At 39.9% G+C, this 17,152-nt stretch overlaps 1 protein-coding gene across 8 annotated transcripts in view; it reads left to right on the forward strand.

Annotated features, from left to right (window-relative positions):
• The window catches only part of MAP3K13 (mitogen-activated protein kinase kinase kinase 13), a 195,118-nt gene that overhangs the window by 61,613 nt on the left and 116,353 nt on the right, over positions 1-17,152 (forward strand). For 2 of the 8 annotated variants that reach the window (XM_050780233.1, XM_050780239.1), the window contains exon 1: positions 261-16,894. The exons of the other annotated variants lie outside the window; for them this stretch is intronic. The gene's annotated coding sequence lies outside the window, so the exon portion shown is untranslated. Of the gene's footprint in view, positions 1-260; positions 16,895-17,152 lie in introns of those variants that run through there. 8 annotated transcript variants of the gene reach the window in all.

The raw sequence follows: 17,152 nt of genomic DNA on the forward strand, positions 1-17,152 counted from the left end.
TATTTAGCCATCAGCAGTATAGAAGAGTACCTATTTTGCTATACCCTTTCCAAAGGGTGCAACGTTCTTGTCTGTGAATTGCTTGTTTGTTAACCTTTTCCTCCTCCTCCCTCTGCCTTATTAGTATGTTTATCTGTCTACCTTGATAATTTTTGAACTCACATTTGTTCAAATTAGTAAAAGTGAATTTTGCACTTCATTTTTCTAATACTTTTGAATTGAGGTGTTCATAACACAAAGGAAGATTTGCTTTTTTTTTTTTTTTTTTTTGACAGAGTCTTGCTCTGTCACCAGGCTGGAGTGCAGTGGTGTGATCTCGGCTCACTGCAACCTCCACCTCCCAGGTTCAAGCGATTCTCCTGCTTCAGCCTCTCAAGTAGCTGAGACTACAGGCATGCACCACCACGCCCAGCTAATTTTTTGTATTTTTAGTAGAGATGGGATTTCACCATGTTGGCCAGGATGATCTCGATCTCTTAACCTCGTGATCCGCCCGCCTCAGCCTCCCAAAGTGCTGGGATTACAGGCATGAACCACTGCGCCCAGCCGAGACTTGTTTTCATATTGAACAGACTACAGATTATGTATATAGATATAGGTATATCAAGGTGAAGCTTTACAAAGCCATTTAATACTGTTCTGTGTAGCTTACTTTATTTCTTTATACATCTCTATTTACTCTATTTCTTATATGTTGCCTTATTGATCATCATTCAGAGGGCTGGAATAATTAATACTTTAGTTAAAGTAAAGCATGATATTGATCTCAGTCTACTTGTCTGACTTATAAATTATTCTTTAATACTAGCCCATTTTCTCTTTCACATTTTTAAAACATATTTTTTAGGTTTGCAGTAGATGGCAGCAGCAGAAAGCATTCTTTCATTCAACTGAAAATGTCATCAGGCATTTTGAGGGAACAATACAAAAGAACTTGCCCTAAATGTGAAGAACTTGTAATGGAGGCAATTTCAGAAATATCAATGTAGCCAGGCGCGGTGGCCCACGCCTGTAATCCCCGCACTTTGGGAGGTTGAGGCGGGTGGATCACCTGAGGTCAGGAGTTCAAGACCAGCCTGGCCAACATGGTGAAACCCTGTCTCTACTAAAAATACAAAATTAGCCTGGTGTGTGTGGTGGTGCGTGCCTGTAATCCCAGCTACTTAGGAGGCTGAGGCAGGAGAATTGCTTGAACCTGGGAGGCAATGGTTGCAGTAAGCCAAGATCGCATCATTACACTCCAGCCTGGGCAGCAAGAGCAAAACCCCGTCTCAAAAAAAAAAAAAAAAAGAAAAGAAAAGAAAAGAAAAAATAAATATAAATGTAGCATGAAATTGGTGACTATTTTATACCCCAACTAAGCAGTGAGCTCCAACAAATAATCTCCTGGGGAAAATGGATTTAATTTTTCAAATATTGCATTGTTTACTAATTACAGTATATTTTACTGGTTTTCTGGAATTCTCCTTTTTCCTCCTACCTCTCTTTATATTTACTTACAGTGAAAGCCACTTCAAGGCACCAGCCTCTTTTCTAGACAAATGGCCCTTTGCAGATGACCATTTATTATGGAGCCTTGAGTAATTTAATAAACTAAAAATACATGCTCAGAAAATGTGGCCTTTTTAGGCCCCTGCTTCCATTTTGAATGATCTTCAATGGAGCTTCATTTTGCTCATTTTGAAATTTAGGCTCAATACATCTCTTGAGTATTTGTAATAATTTTCTCTAGATCATAACATTCCCCCTAAAGTTAGACAAGCATTTTCTGTAATTCACTCATGACAGGAGCAAGCAACACTACCACAGGGGACCTATGGACATGTCACTTTTCTTTCCAAACTATACTAACAGGTGGATATTCTGTCCCATAGACCACGAGGGGTGGCTAAAAGATAGGCCTGGCCAGGCATGATGGCTCACCCTTGTAATCCCAGCACTCTGGGAGGCCGAGGCTGGTGGATCACGAGATCAAGAGATCGAGACCTTCCTGGCCAACATGGTGAAACCCTGTCTTTACTAAAAATGCGAAAATTAGCCGGGTGTGGTGGTGTACACCAGTAGTCCCAGCTACTCAGGAGGCTGAGGCAGGACAATCGCTGGAACCCGGGAGGCGAAGGTTGCAGTGAGCCGAGATCGCGCCACTGCACTCCATCCTGGCGACAGAGCGAGACTCCATCTCAAAAATAAATAAATAAATAAATAGATAGATAGATGAATGAAAGATAGGCCTAGTGGTTATGGGTTTTGAAAAGAAAAGAGGAGCACTTGGTACTTTGGCTGGTTGAAAAGCTAATGGTGTTTTCAAAAGCAGAGAAATCAGATTGTTGTGAACTAGGAACAAGCAGAGGCTATAAGCATATGGTACTGTAATCAAAGGCTTCCATTTCTACCTATTCTTTTTAAAAAAAATTTTAGATTCAAGAGGCACATGTACAGGTTTGTTACATTGGTATATTGTGTCATGCTGGGGTTTGGGCTTCTACTGAACCCATCACGCTAATATTGAACTTAATACCCAGTAGATGGTTTTTCAGTCCTTGCTGTCCTCCCTCCTTTCCTCAGTGTCTCTTATTTCTATCTTTATGTCCACGTGTCCCCATTATTTAGCTCTCACTTATAAGTGAAAACATGTAGTATTTAGTTCTCTGTTTCTGCATTCATCCATTCAGGATAATGGCCTCCAGCTGCATCCATGTTGTAGCAAAGGACATGACTTCATTCTTTTTATGGCCGTGTAGAATTCCATGGTGTATATGATCTACCCAGTCTTAAGACTGTCTCAAAATAAAAAAGAACAGATTGAGATTCAACTAACTGAAGATGGTCTGGAGTGGTTTTCAAAAATTGTATTTTGGAGTGAAGAATTTTTTTACCCTTAATTCCATCCCAGCCCAAATTCTTTGTGTGAGATATATTAAGGAAGGAAACTTTCCAGTTCTAGACTGTAAGCTTCTTCAGGGCGGGGACTGCGTATTTATCATCAGATCTCAGCTCAGTGCCGGCACATACCGAGTGCTCTGAAGAGTTTCCTGAATGAATAAATGAAGTTAACTGCCTTACAGTGACTCTTTCCTTTCATGCCTCCCTAAGACTCCCCTTCTCCTTATATGCCCTTAGCTTGCTGTGTGCATATGGTGCAGTAGGCAGGAACTCTTCCTGCTCCACCAGGACACAGCTTAGAAGAGAGGTTTCTGGTAAAGAATGTCTATTGCTGGTTAGTCAGCATAAGGGAGACCCCAAGGCCAAAGCCTTCTGAGGTGGTTTTTAAAAGATTAAAGCATCAAAATTTTCCAGGCCACAGAAAAATAGAAATTTTTATAAGAATTTAAAATACATTTCCAGACCCTAGCATATTTTATTAGGTTCAACAGAGCACTTATGAATTGATCCAAAGATTCTCGAATCATATATTTCCAAAGCACTTCTGTTGTCAGAACTGCTTCTGTGACACCTTTTTTTTTTTTTTTTTTTTTTTTTTTTTTTGAGACAGAGCTTTGCTTTTGTTGCCCAGGCTGGAGTGCAATGGCGCAATCTCGGCTCACTACAACCTCCGCCTCCCGGGTTCAAGCGGTTCTCCTGCCTCAGCCTCCTGAGTAGCTGGGATTACAGGCATGCATCACCACGCCTGGCTAATTTTTTGTATTTTTAGTGGAGACGGGGTTTCACCGTGTTGGTCAGGCTAGTCTCAAATTTGCGACCTCAGATGATCCACCTGCCTCAGCCTCCCAAAGTGTTGAGATTACAGTCATGAGCCACTGCGCCCAGCTTCCTATGACACTTTTTTGACCATTTTCCCTTATATCTTGTTGGATCTCTGACTATAATTGCTTGGATCCATGTTTCTTGTTTGTTCATCCTTGTTTTAATCATACTATATGGTATGCTAACATTTTCTCTTATGTTACGTTTCAGATACTTTTGAGACAAAATATGTGATTTTCACACCAATCAGAATGGCTATTACTAGAAAGTCAAAAAATAACAGACTCTGGCAAGGTCACAGAGAAAAGGGAACGCATATACCCTGTTGGCAGGAATGTAAATAGTTCAGCCATTGTGGAAAGCAGTTTGACAATTTCTCAAAAAGCTTAAAACAGAACTACCATTCGACATAGCAGTCCCATGATTCAGTATACACTCAAAGGAAAAGAAATCGTTCTACCATAAAGACACGTACATGCATATAATCATCACGGCACTCTTCACTGTAGCTCAAACATGGAATCAACCTTTCAACAGTAGACTGGATAAAGAAAATGTGGTACATACACACCATGGAATACTACACAGCCACAAAAAAGAATGAGATAATGTTCTGTGCAGCAACATGGATGGAGCTGGAGGCCATTATCCTAAGTGAACTAATCCAGGAACAGAACACTAAACACCACATGTTCTCACTTATAAGTGGGAGCTAAACATTGAGTACACATGGACAATAGACACCAGGGCCTATTTGAAGGTGGAGGATGGGAGGAGTATGCAGACTAAAAAACTACCTATTGGGCACTATGCTTATTACCTGGGTGATGAGATAATCTGTACACCGAGTCCCCATGACACACAATTTATCTGTATAACAAACCTGTACATGTATGCCTGAAACTAAAATAAAAGTTTTTAAAAATCTGATTTTAAAAATTCTTGTTGGCTTTCCTTTAGAATTGAGGACAGTTTTCTATGTCCCAGGATTACTGAGTGAATGTTAACTGACTCTGCCAAAGAAAGAGGCAGTATTAGTGGTCACTGTTATCCACAGATGGGATGATGTCATGCAAAGAAGATCCCAGGAGACTGGTAATCAATTCCTGGCTCTGCCATGAATTCCAAGACTGTGGACAAATCTCTGAACTTGTATTTATTCATGTGTTAAAAAAAGGAAGACAGAGTAGCTTGAGTTTTAAGATTTCTCCCAGTAGGCCAGGCGCGGTGGCTCACGCCTGTAATCCCAGCACTTTGGGAGGCTGAGGCGGGCGGATCACAAGGTCAGGAGATCGAGACCATCCTGGCTAACATGGGGAAACCCCATCTCTACTAAAAATGCAAAAAATTAGCCGGGTGTGGCAGCAGGCACCTGTAGTCCCAGCTACTTTGGAGGCTGAGGCAGGAGAATGGCGTGAACCTGGGAGGCGGAGCTTGCAGTGAGCTGAGATCACACCACTGCACTCCAGCCTGGGCGACTGAGTGAGACTCTGTCTCAAAAAAAAAAAAAAAAAAGATTTCTCCCAGTATCTTGTTTCTCTGAGTAATTAATTCTCAGAATGTCTAAAGCAATCATTTACTGATCTCATTTAATAAATAGCCACGTAACACCAAGTAGCAGGATGTATTAGTTGGGATATAGAGTAAGTAGCAGCAACAGAGTCTCAAAAAATTTGCTCCCTCATAAAAGGAAGAACACTCATAATTAGCAACCCTAAAGCAGGCAGATAATTTAGGACAGATAGACAGCTTTGATTCACTAGAATATTCAAAGCCCAGGGTTACTTCTATTTGTTGTTCTGCCATTGCCTAGGGTGTTGTCATCATCTGCATAGTACAAGTTGACTCAGTGTGGCAATGGGGAAAGAGAGTCCAGGGCAGCAGCTTCATCTCTAAGAAAACCCAGAAGTTGCAAACATCACTCACTCACATCTCATTGACTAGAACTTAGTCATGTGGTCACATGTACAGCCAGGAAAGTACAGAAATTTTTAGCAGAGTAGCTATGTACCTACCTAAAACTTTAAAAGTAGGAGTGGGGGCCGGGCGCGGTGGCTCACTCCCGTAATCCCAGCACTTTGGGAGGCCGAGGCAGGCAGATCACCTGAGGTTGGGAGTTCGAGACCAGCCTGACCAACATGAAGAAACCCCATCTCTACTAAAAATTCAAAATTAGCCGGGCGAGGTGCCGCATGCCTGTAATCCCAACTACTCAGGAGGCTGAGGCAGGAGAATCACTTGAACCCGGGAGGCGGAGGTTGCAGTGAGCCAAGATCACACCACTGCACTTCTGCTTGGGCAACAGAGCAAAACGGTCCATCTCAAAAAATAAAAGTAGGAGTGGGGATCAAGGATTCTCTTACCTAAAGGAAAGAGGAAAGATTGGATACTGGAGGACAATCTCTACCACTATACCTTCTGTTATAATTTTAAGCCACTAAAACAATTTTTATTTTCCTATTTATTGTGTTTCTTGTCTAGTAAAATAGGCTGAGATCAGGTTCTGTGATTTATCCGTATGTGTATATAAACCAGCATATGTTAAGTTATCTTGAACATAGATGGCATGCATTAAAAATATGTATGCTTGATTTATATATTGATGTTCAGAGTATCTAAATCAGCACTGTGGCCAGCCCCCTTCCTCACTCCTATATTCTCCTGGATCTACTTATTACTTGTTTAATGAATGCTACCTGTATAGCTTTAATTCTTAACCTAGTTGAACAGACTAGATTGGAACCTATGAAATAAAATTTTAAAAATGCAATAGAAATTGGTCGATTCAGGGCAGGTTGCTGCTAGTAACGACTACTATCTTTTACTACTTGATGTAAAGATATTACTATTCTATCTTGGAGTAGAACAATTACACGTAATGAAAAACCAAGAGCTTTCCAATGCGGCTTCATTATTTAATTTTAAGTGTATTTCCTGGACATAAAGTATAATTACTTTCATGAGTACACTTTAAAACAGAGTTTTTCCCTGAAAGATTTTTGGGTTCTGCCCCCTCTGTCCCCTTCATCAGTGCTAATAGTAAAGAGATGACTATAGTGCTGGGTATTGTTAAAAGAAAAACTTCAGCCAAATTAAATTTAAAGGAGTTTAATTGAGCAATGAACGATTCGTGAATTCAGCAGCCCCCGGAATCACAGCAGATTCAGAGACTCCAGCGCAGCCATGGGATGGAAGAGGATTTATGGACAGCAAAAGGAAAGTGACAGTACAGAAAATGAAAGCAAGGTGCAGAAACAGCTGGGTTGGTTCCAGCTCGGCATTTGCCTCATTTGAACGTGGTTCGAACAGTTGGCTACATTTGATGGGCAAAACCCAGTGACTGGCATAGGTGTGGGCTACAGTCGGTTTACACCTCCACTTGTTACAGTTTACGACGTACAGAAAAATCTTTAGGCCAAACTTAAATACATAAAGAGGCCGCTTTAGGCTAAATTTGACTTAACAGTGTGACTCTACATAGTATGGACCTGTTTATGGATGGTTATATAAGGCTCATTTTAAACACTGACTTCACAGTTTACTGATTCAGTGTTAATATCTTATCATCTTTAACTTCTAGTTCTTCACTTGCTGTACTCACACACTGTAATCTTATATTAGAATGAAAAGTACTAATGTGTGCCTTGCCAGTTTTACATTTGATATGGACCTTGGGGGAATTGTCCCTGCTCTCTCATATCCAGTTTCCCCAAATCCTTCCCCTTCAAGGTCTACCTCCTTATTGAAACTGACCATAACCACCCCCGCCCCCACCCACCCCAAATGGTCATTCCATCAAAAAGAAGAAAGACTTAATTCAAGCTCTGGGTAAGAGAGTGGCAGTGCAGACTGGGGCTAGTAGAGCAAACTGCAGCATTAGACCAGGCTGTGTTTGTGTAAGGACAAGCCTTTATTCCCTTCACAAGTGTGCCAACTTGCCAAAGATAAGTAAATCATAAGAATCGGCTATCGTCTGGTCTAGGAAGAGCGGCTCTTGGCCTTGACTCAGCCTCACTTCACATTCCCAGAGCTCTTGATGAGCCTCAACTTGAGGCATCTTTGTTCTTGTCATATATGTCTCCAGGGGACTTAGATGTTTCCCTAAGGGACGGGACATATCTATCTGCCAAGGGTCTGCTCCTACCTCTCTATGTCAACAGAGGGCAGCAGAGAGCACCACCCGGTAGCCTAACCTGTAGGCTTCAAACCAGGGCAATAGCAATCCAAGTGCCTAGGGAAGCAAATGCATGGAGAGTGTACCCGTTGCCCCCATTCGTCCCGTCCCTTAGGGAAACATCTAAGTCCCCTGGAGACAAATATGACAAGAATAAAGATGCCTCAAGAACAACACAGGGACTGTTATAAGCATGGGTGGCAGGGTACTAAATGTGTTGCTGTGTGTAGGATGGTCCCATGCAAGGAAGACTATTCTTGCCCCCAAATTTCAGTTACCTTTCTAGTAGTATTGTTTCCCAAATTCAGGTAAAACATTCCTGTCTGCCCCACTAATTTAACATCTACACCATTTTGTATAGTTACTCATCTCACCAAAGCTCCTTGATACTTAGGGATTGGCTTTTTAATCTTTGCATTGCTACTTCTTAAAAATTTATCTTTAATTTTACTCATTGGATGATGAAAAACAGGTCTTTAAAGGGGGAGGGTTAATGGGTCACAGATAGAATTTAAAAGTATAGTCAGTTTTCAGTAGATAACAGATAAAAGCTATATTAGATGAGCCAATCTCCCTGGGGCCCTTATTTTCTTACATGTAAAATGGAACTAACAACTACCCTATTTTAAAGAAATGTGTAAACTGTAAAGTGCAGTACAAGGTCATTTACAAAGAATGTCTAGGACCAGATTTGCTCCCAATTATTATTTCTGGAATTTAGGTATCTGAACTTCCAAAGGAGTGCAATATAACGAAGATACATTAAGGCCGGGCACAGTGGCTCACACCTGTAATCCCAGCACTTTGGGAGGCCGAGGTGGGCAGATCACTTGAGGTCAGGAGTCTGAGACTGGCCAACATGACGAAAACCCGTCTCTACTAAAAATGGAAAAATTAGCCTGGCGTTGTGGTGCACACCTGTAAGCCCAGCTACTCGGGAGGCTGAAGCAGGAGAATCGCTTGAACCCAAGAGACGGAGGTTACAGTAAACTGAGATCACACCACTGCACTCCAGCCTGGGCGACAGAGTGAGTGAGACTCCGTCTCATAAAAACCAACCAAACAAACAAAAAGCAAAGAGAACTCAGAATTGACTTTAAAATGAAAGTCAGAAAAAGGATAGGTCACAGGAAAAATATGCTTTTATAACCTTTGAATAGAGAAAAATAGAAAAAAAATTAAGAGATTCAAAGTTATAATCTGTCAACCACAGAATAAGAATAACCTATGAGAAAAAGCATGAAATTCAGAAATATAAAATATATGTTTAGTTATAGTTTTAATTATGAGGTTATTAAGTAACATAACTAACATTGTTTACCATGTTGAGGTGCTATGCTATACCTATAATTACTTCCATTTTGCAGTGAGTCACAGAACATTTAAGTAACCTTGCCCAGGGCTTCAGAATTAATGTATCTTAAAGCCTGGATGAATTGAGATAAACGGTAAAAAGATTTCTGTGAAAGTCACTGACTTCAAAATATCAAAGATAGAGCTTGCTGTTGAGAGGAAATATTGGGTCTTTAAAATGTTGAACTTTTGATAATGACAAAGATAATAACAATAAAGTGTAAACACCATGTAAGAGTTAGAATGTAAGAAGTGTAAACACCATGTAAGAAGACAGAATTTGAAAGCTAATCTACCAACATATTGAAATTATTAGTGTCAAAAAAGGAATTCTATAGTACAGGGAATCTGATTTTAATTTGGTTTTATTGAATAGGATGAAAGTGAATCAGTTAATGACATTGTGTTAATAAGGACTCTTTTGGCTGCAAGTGACAGAAACCTATATCAAACTGGTTTAAGTTTGTGTCTTTTTTTAAAGGGAGTGGGGAGGAAGGGATTGATTGGCTTATGTAATTGGGAGGTTCAGCAGAGTAACTGGCTTCAGACAAGACTGAAGTTAGATGCCCAGTGGCCTTTTTCAGGAATCTGTCTTCTTTCCTTTATCTCTGGTCTGCTTTCCTCTGCCCTATATATGGATGGAGACGACAGCCCTCTGCCTACTTGTCCTTACAGCTAGTGTCCTGATGAAACAAATGTTCAGCCCCCACCCTATCAATAGTTGTCAAACATCCTGGGGATGACTCGGATGATGCTTATTGGCTGGCTTGGAGGATGTGTCTATCCTTTCACTAATTATTACGACCAGGGAGTTGAGTTGACCAGCCTTGTGCCACGTGGTCACTCTTGGAGCACTCTCCATATGAACTAAAAGTAGGGGAGAGATAGTTCTTTCAAATGGGGAAGATACAGAGGCAGACTTTATGTATGTATGTATGTACGTATGTATTGAGATGGAGTCTTGCTCTGTCGCCCGACTTTAAAAGGCAGATATCCACTACTCTGATGTTTTGGTATTGAATTCTGTAACCTGCAATATGTGGCTAAAGTGGAAATGCCAACTTGTGTCTAGCTAAATAAGGGGAGAAATTAAAACAGGATCAAAAGAATGGAAGTTAGACAGTTAAGAGGTTTTTTGTTTTTTTGGTTTTTTTTTTTTTCTCTCTCTCTCTTTCTCTTTTTACATGAGCTCTAAGAAAGTAGTATGAATTCTAGGCCAGGTGCGGTGGCTCACGCCTGTAATCCCAGCACTTTGGGAGGCTGAGGTGGGCGGATCACCTGAGGTCAGGAGTTCAAGACCAGCCTGGCCAACATGGTGAAACCCCGTCTCTACTAAAAACACAGCAAAAATTAGCTGCATGTGGTGGCGGACGCCTGTAATCTCAGCTACTTGGGAGGGTAAGGCAGGAGAATTGCTCGAACCCAGGAGGCGGAGGTTACGGTGAGCTGAGATCATGCCATTGCACTGTAGCCTGGGCAACAAAAGTGAAACTCCATCTGAAAGAAAGAAAGAAAGTATCAATTCTATGTGGATGAGTAAAGTAATGTATAAAGTCTTCTTTTCTCTTTCAATGTATAAAGTACCTTTGCAAATTCAGTATATTATTTTTAATCCTACAAAGGTTCGGTTTATGGTATTTTGCCAGAATTTGTATGTTATGGAATGGTGTATTTTGGGGATGGTAAATATTTTATTAATTGAGAAATCTGTCTGCTTTTGATTTGCTTCAGTACATTTGCGTTATCAATGAGAGAAGAATCTTACATCCCTCTGTGGCAGTTATCCTTTTGATAGGAATAACACATTAAAGCTTCATTAAGCTATTAAGATTTATTCTGAATAGCGCATAGTATCATAAGCAATTGCTTTTCTCCAGCTGGATAGATATTTTATTATCCTTTAATAAAAAATATTGAATAGTTAAGTCCAATTAACTCACGATATTCTTTAAAGTTTGCCATAATGTGTACCTTTAATATAAAGATGACTGTAGAATTTTAACATGAGGCTTTAATCTTCTTAAAAGTTTACAGATATGTATTTAGTGCAAATTTTTATTTATAGCGTACCTTTTCAAAAAGAGTTTGAAGTGCTTATCATAAAAAAATGCATATAATAAGGTTAACAATAGAGTAATCCAACCCAAAACAAGGACGAGAAAGCAAGTATGCATATAAATATATAGTTTTGTGCTTAGCTTATTTTAAAGCATATGAATTTTAAAGTTGGCTCTGAGCTTCCCAGCAGCAGGGTCGAAAAAATGAAAATTCAGTGGATTACATTGTAGTCATCTAAAAGGTAGACAGACACCTAATAATTCTTCAAGAACAGAAAATTTTTCCTTCATATTAAGTTGTAAAACAAATTCCTCATATGAATTCCTTACATGGAAGATATCATTCAAGGTAATGGACAACACAGAAGCAATATGAATCTTCCTTATAATAATTTTTAATAAAAGCAAGACCATAACACTCAGTGATAGTTATTCTGCTAAGGTGTATTAGGCTTATTATATTTAGATAGCAGGTAGCTTTCTGATGATCTCCCTTGACAAAAGGATAGATTTGAGTGAGCTTATAAGGATGTTTTCCCTTAGATGTTTCTTAAAAATCACTTTCTCAGCTAGGCATTTAATGGGAGCTGGACAGGGAAAAAATGGCAGTATAATAATAATCTATTGAGGTCTTTGAATATTGAAATTCAGTTGTTGACCAAGGCTCCATATACTTTGGTGTGGAAATAGGGTTAACATTCTGATATGAAAGTGGAGAATTCTGACCAGTATTCCCAACTAGGAGACAGACTGTTTTCCAAATTAATTCACATCATTTTATACAAGCTACGTCTTTATGTAGAAAAAATGTAGCTGCTTTTTAAAAACAATGAATAGAGCTCTTGATCAGCTAGCATAACTACCTGAAGATTCCCTGGATCTGTTTCAGAACCCCAAAGATATTCCCCAACCACCTGAAGGAAAATGACTTGGATGAACTTTCCTTTGGAAATTGGGTCACGAATAGATATTTTTAGAATTTCCTGAAAAGATTTTGTACTAGTCTGTGTTCACGCTGATGATAAAGACACACCTGAGACTGGGCAATTTACAAAAGAAAGAGATTTAGTTGGACTTACAGTTCCACGTGGCTGGGGAAACCTCACAATTATGGCGGAAGGCAAGGAGGAGCAAGTTACATCTTACATGGATGGCAGCAGGCAAAGAGAGAGTGAGGAAGATGCAAAAGTGGAAACCCCTGACCGTGGGGATTATGGGATTATAATTCAAGATGAGATTTGGGTGGGGACACAGAGCCAAACCATATCAGATCTGTTCAAGATTTATTATAAGCAAAATAAAGATGTTGTATTATTTCCTATGGTTCTGATTCCTGGATCTGCACAGTTGTTGAAATTTCCCTTGTTGAGAGAGTAGCAGAATCTCAATAACAAAATAAAACCAGCTACCAGTATCATTTACTGAGTATCTTCTGTATGTAGATACTGTGTGCAACTCTTTACATGTGTGATAATATTACTTTAACCTTCACACAATAATATAGGCTATTATTGTCCCCATTCTAATAATGAGAAAACTGAAACTCAGGTTTACCTGAATATCCATAACTAATAAGTGGCAGAAACAGGATTTGAGCCCAGATCTCTTTACCAGCTTTTAACCACTACACACTGTTGTCTGTGAAGGAAATTTGAGTCTCCATGTATTAGCATTTGAGATCACTAAACTCTTTCTTTTTCCTGGCATTTCTGACAAAAATTGCCCATGGGTCATGATACTTCGGACTTTGATTCTGGCTTAAATGAGTTGTTTTGCTTTTTTAAAAACACATTTTTTCATCAAAAAAACTCCAAAACTAGAATAGCTTATATTTTTATAGCAGAATTTTTGTACCTTAATTTCTACCTATAGATTTTTATCTAATAATTAGTTTTAAATATATTCGTGCATAACAAGACTAGAGTCATTTTCCAGTTATTACTGAAGTTTGAGGAGATTCATTTGGTTCTTAAAAGAGCTTACTCACTTTGATAATGGCTTTGCAGTCCTCTACACTTAGTATGCCCATGTACTGAAATTAAAAATTACTTATAATGTTGGAACTTGGCTTGTTATCTCTAGAGTTGCATTGTTCCATACCATAACCACCAATTACATGTGACTATTTTTGGAGTTAACTAAATTTAAATCACTTTACATTAAAAATTCACTTCCTCAAGAACACTAGGCATCTTTCAAATGCTCAGTGGCCACATGTGACTACTGTGTTAGTGCAAATTATGGAACACTCCGTAATCACAGCAAGTTCTCTTGGGCTGTACTTCTCTAGAGTATACATTTTTCATGCCTCTATCTCCTTTCCTATCTTCTGCTTCTAAAATGATAATGACTTCCTCCAAGACTGAGTTCTATATCTTCCATAATTTGATGAGACAGCTTATCTTTCCAATGATTTCCCATGATAGCTGACATGGAGGAGTCTTTGTTGGCCTAGCTGATGTTCCTGTGGTATGGGAAGCATGCTCACCCAGGCCAAGTTTATCTTACTAAAGCGGCAAGTCCATAAAGCCAGCAAGTTTTTATTTTCCAGGTTATATATTGAGCCAAGAATCTTAGGTGACTGTTATTAGAAGCATTTATAGACCTTGTTTTGTTGAATTGCTTCAGAGACTACTCCCATCCCTAGTAGACTTATTATTAGTAATTTTGTTGCTATCAAACCTTACAGAAAACCTTCTACAACAGCTTTAGCCACTTCGTTTTGTTTTGTTTGGAGACGGAGTCTTGCTCTGTCACCAGGCTGGAGTACAGTGGTGCGATCTCGGCTCACTGCAACCTCTGCCTCCTGAGTTCAAGTGATTCTCATGCCTTAGCTTCCCAAGTAGCTGGGATTACAGATGTGCCCCATCATGCCCAGCTAATTTTTGTATTTTTAGTAGAGACAGGGTTTTACCATTTTGGCCAGGCTCGTCTCAAACTCCTGACCTCAGATGATCTGCCCACCTTGGCCTCCCAATGTGCTGGGATTACAGGTGTGAGCCACCACACCTGGCCAGCTTTAGCTGTCTGTAAAAACAACAACAACAACAACAATAACAACAACAGCAACAAACAGCTTTATTGAAATATGATTGATGTAGAAAAAGCTGTAAATATTTAATGTGTACAACTTGGCTGGGCGTGGTGGCTCACATCTGTAATCCCAGCACTTTGGGAGGCCGAGGAAGAAAGATCATTTGAGCCCAGGAGTTTGAGACCCACCTGGGCAACATGGTGAGACCCCATCTCTACAAAAACTTATTTAAAAATTAGCCAGGCATGGTGGTGCATGCCTGTAGTCCCAGCTTCTCGAGAGGCTGAGGCTGGAGGATTACTTGAGCCCAGGAATTTGAGGTTGTGAGCCATGATCGCACTACTGCACTCCAGCCTGGGTGACAGACAGTGAGACCCTGTCTCAAAAAAAAAAAAAAAAAATATATATATATATATATATACACACACACACACACACACATACAACTTGATGTTTCTTGGCTATCTTATTGACGTAGTCCACAAAAAGTTTGCCTCTTTCTATTAGTCTGTACTGTTTTGGAAGAAAAAAATGTTTTTTATAAATCTGATTCTTTTAATGTATCCTGGTTGGCTTTGGTCATTGTTAAAATAAATAGAGATGTATATTCTTCATCTTTCTATTTGCTCGTTCTTTTTTATTATTATTATTTTTTGAGACGAAGTCTTGCTCTGTCGCCCAGGCTGGAGTGCAGTGGCGCGATCTCGGCTCATTGAAAGCTCCGCCTCCCGGGTTCATGCCATTCTCTTGCCTCAGGCTCCCAAGTAGCTGGGACTACAGGTGCCCACCACCACACCCGGCTAATTTTGTTTTTGTATTTTTAGTACAGACGGGGTTTCACCATGTTAGCCAGGATGGTCTCGATCTCCTGACCTTGTGATCCGCCCACCTTGGCCTCCCAAAGTGCTGGGATTACAGGCGTGAGCCACCACGCCCGGCCTGTTCGTTCTTAAATAATGTGGTTCACTCAGGCCTACTGGACGTGTACCAAAACCGTATTTGCCTTTAGCACTCCCATGTTACCTAAGTAAACTTCTTTGGCCTATGTTCTTTGTAGTGACATTCCATAATAAGCTCCTTTAGAGAAGTTTGTTGGCTATGCTGTTTGCCAACAATATTCTATTGCTTCAGTATATACGGTACACTGAATACCTTTGCTGTGTGTAAAATAATCCTGAAAAGTTTTCCTTTTCCAAATGAGCTAAGAAGTGTGCAATACTTACTAGTGGTCAGGTTTAGACCCTCCAGAACCACTTAGAAACAGGCCACCACTTTCCTTCTCTCACAGTTGTGTAAATAATCTGATTGAGAAATAGAGCAGATCTCTGTTCAGAATGTTCTTGGTCACTGGACACCTCATAACTGAGGCTTTATATTAACCACAATCGTTCTAGTTTCAAGGATTTGAGGCCATTTCCCAAGTTCAGAAAAATCATGGTCAGTATTTGTCAAGTATTAGTCATTGTGAAGTGTAGTGATGAGGAGTGGGGACAATAAATATATTCATTTCCAATTTTGCATAACTGAAAAGTGTAAAAATAAAGAAGAAAGAGATGCTTTTCGAGTGAATTTAATACAGCTGTTTTTGCTGTTAATAATAAAACATCTTACTGAAACCAAAATTTGCTCAAAGTTTCATTAAGCACCCTTTCGGAGCTGTGTCTCAATCGACTGCCAGAAGTTGAATAAACCAATGAGGAAACACTGTACACTACTTAAAAGTAGTAGTAAATTTTTCTTCCATATCCACTTTTGATACATCATGAAGGTCAGCAAGATGTTACTGCTGTACAAAACAGCTACATTCATGCAATATTATTTTCCATATGCCTGTTTTCTTAGTTACTATTGTTCCCATGCATTCTTCCTGACAATTTTGCTTTTACAAGTCGTGGTGGGCAGGGCATACATGTCCACTAGTCTGCTAGTTTTAGAAATGGTTTTCCTGACTTTGATTTGTTTTTATCGCATCAGGCATATTGCTGAGCAGTAAGAAAAGGGTTGAAGAAAAGAATTCTAATGAATAAAAGATGGGATTTCTTCTATATGCATTTTTGTTAGCCTTGATTCCACCGAAATTCTATTTTGATTCCTTCATTCAATAGCAGTAATAATTTTTTATGACTATCACAGCTTGAAACACACATACACACACACACGCGCGCGCACACACACACAAACACACTCTCAAGCTGCCAGTCTGTCTTAAGGCAGTGGCAGATGCCTGATTGGCGGGCTCTGTTTATTCTGCGACCAGATTCCTTCTAAAAGAAGGAAGGCCATGTCTGCCTGAAGCCTATTGGCCAGGCCTACTCTGGGCCCGCCCCTCTTTTTTTTCATGGCACACACCACAGCGAAGTCTGTGCGGAATCCTAAACCAGCCCAATTTACATCCATTCATGAATCTGTGACGTCAGCAAGCCTTTGGGCTCCTTTGCGGTGGGCTGGAGGATTGTGTGGGTGGAATCCCCCTCCCCTTTATTTTTCCAATTCTGCAAGGCTTTTAAAATTAACCTTACATCTTTTCAAAGCAAGAAAATGGAACAGCATGTGTAGGAATTCTTCGTTGTTGTGAGTATTGCTCTCTGTTTTTCCTGTTTCATCAGCATTTATTTCACAAGGACAGAGAATGTGTTTGTGATTTGAGGTGATTAGAAAGCTGATATTATTGAGGGCGACACCGTGAGAGAGAGAGAGACAGAGAGACAGAAGAGGAGAGAAACCCGAAACCCCGTTACAGCTAGGAGCCTCTGAAACTGACAGCTGGTTTTCCTTTGCTTGTCTGCCTGCTAGACGTGGACATTTTTCATTTACGGTTCTGCACGTTAC

This window comes from Macaca thibetana, chromosome 2, assembly GCF_024542745.1.
Source record: "Macaca thibetana thibetana isolate TM-01 chromosome 2, ASM2454274v1, whole genome shotgun sequence".
Classification (NCBI taxonomy): Eukaryota; Metazoa; Chordata; class Mammalia; order Primates; family Cercopithecidae; genus Macaca; species Macaca thibetana.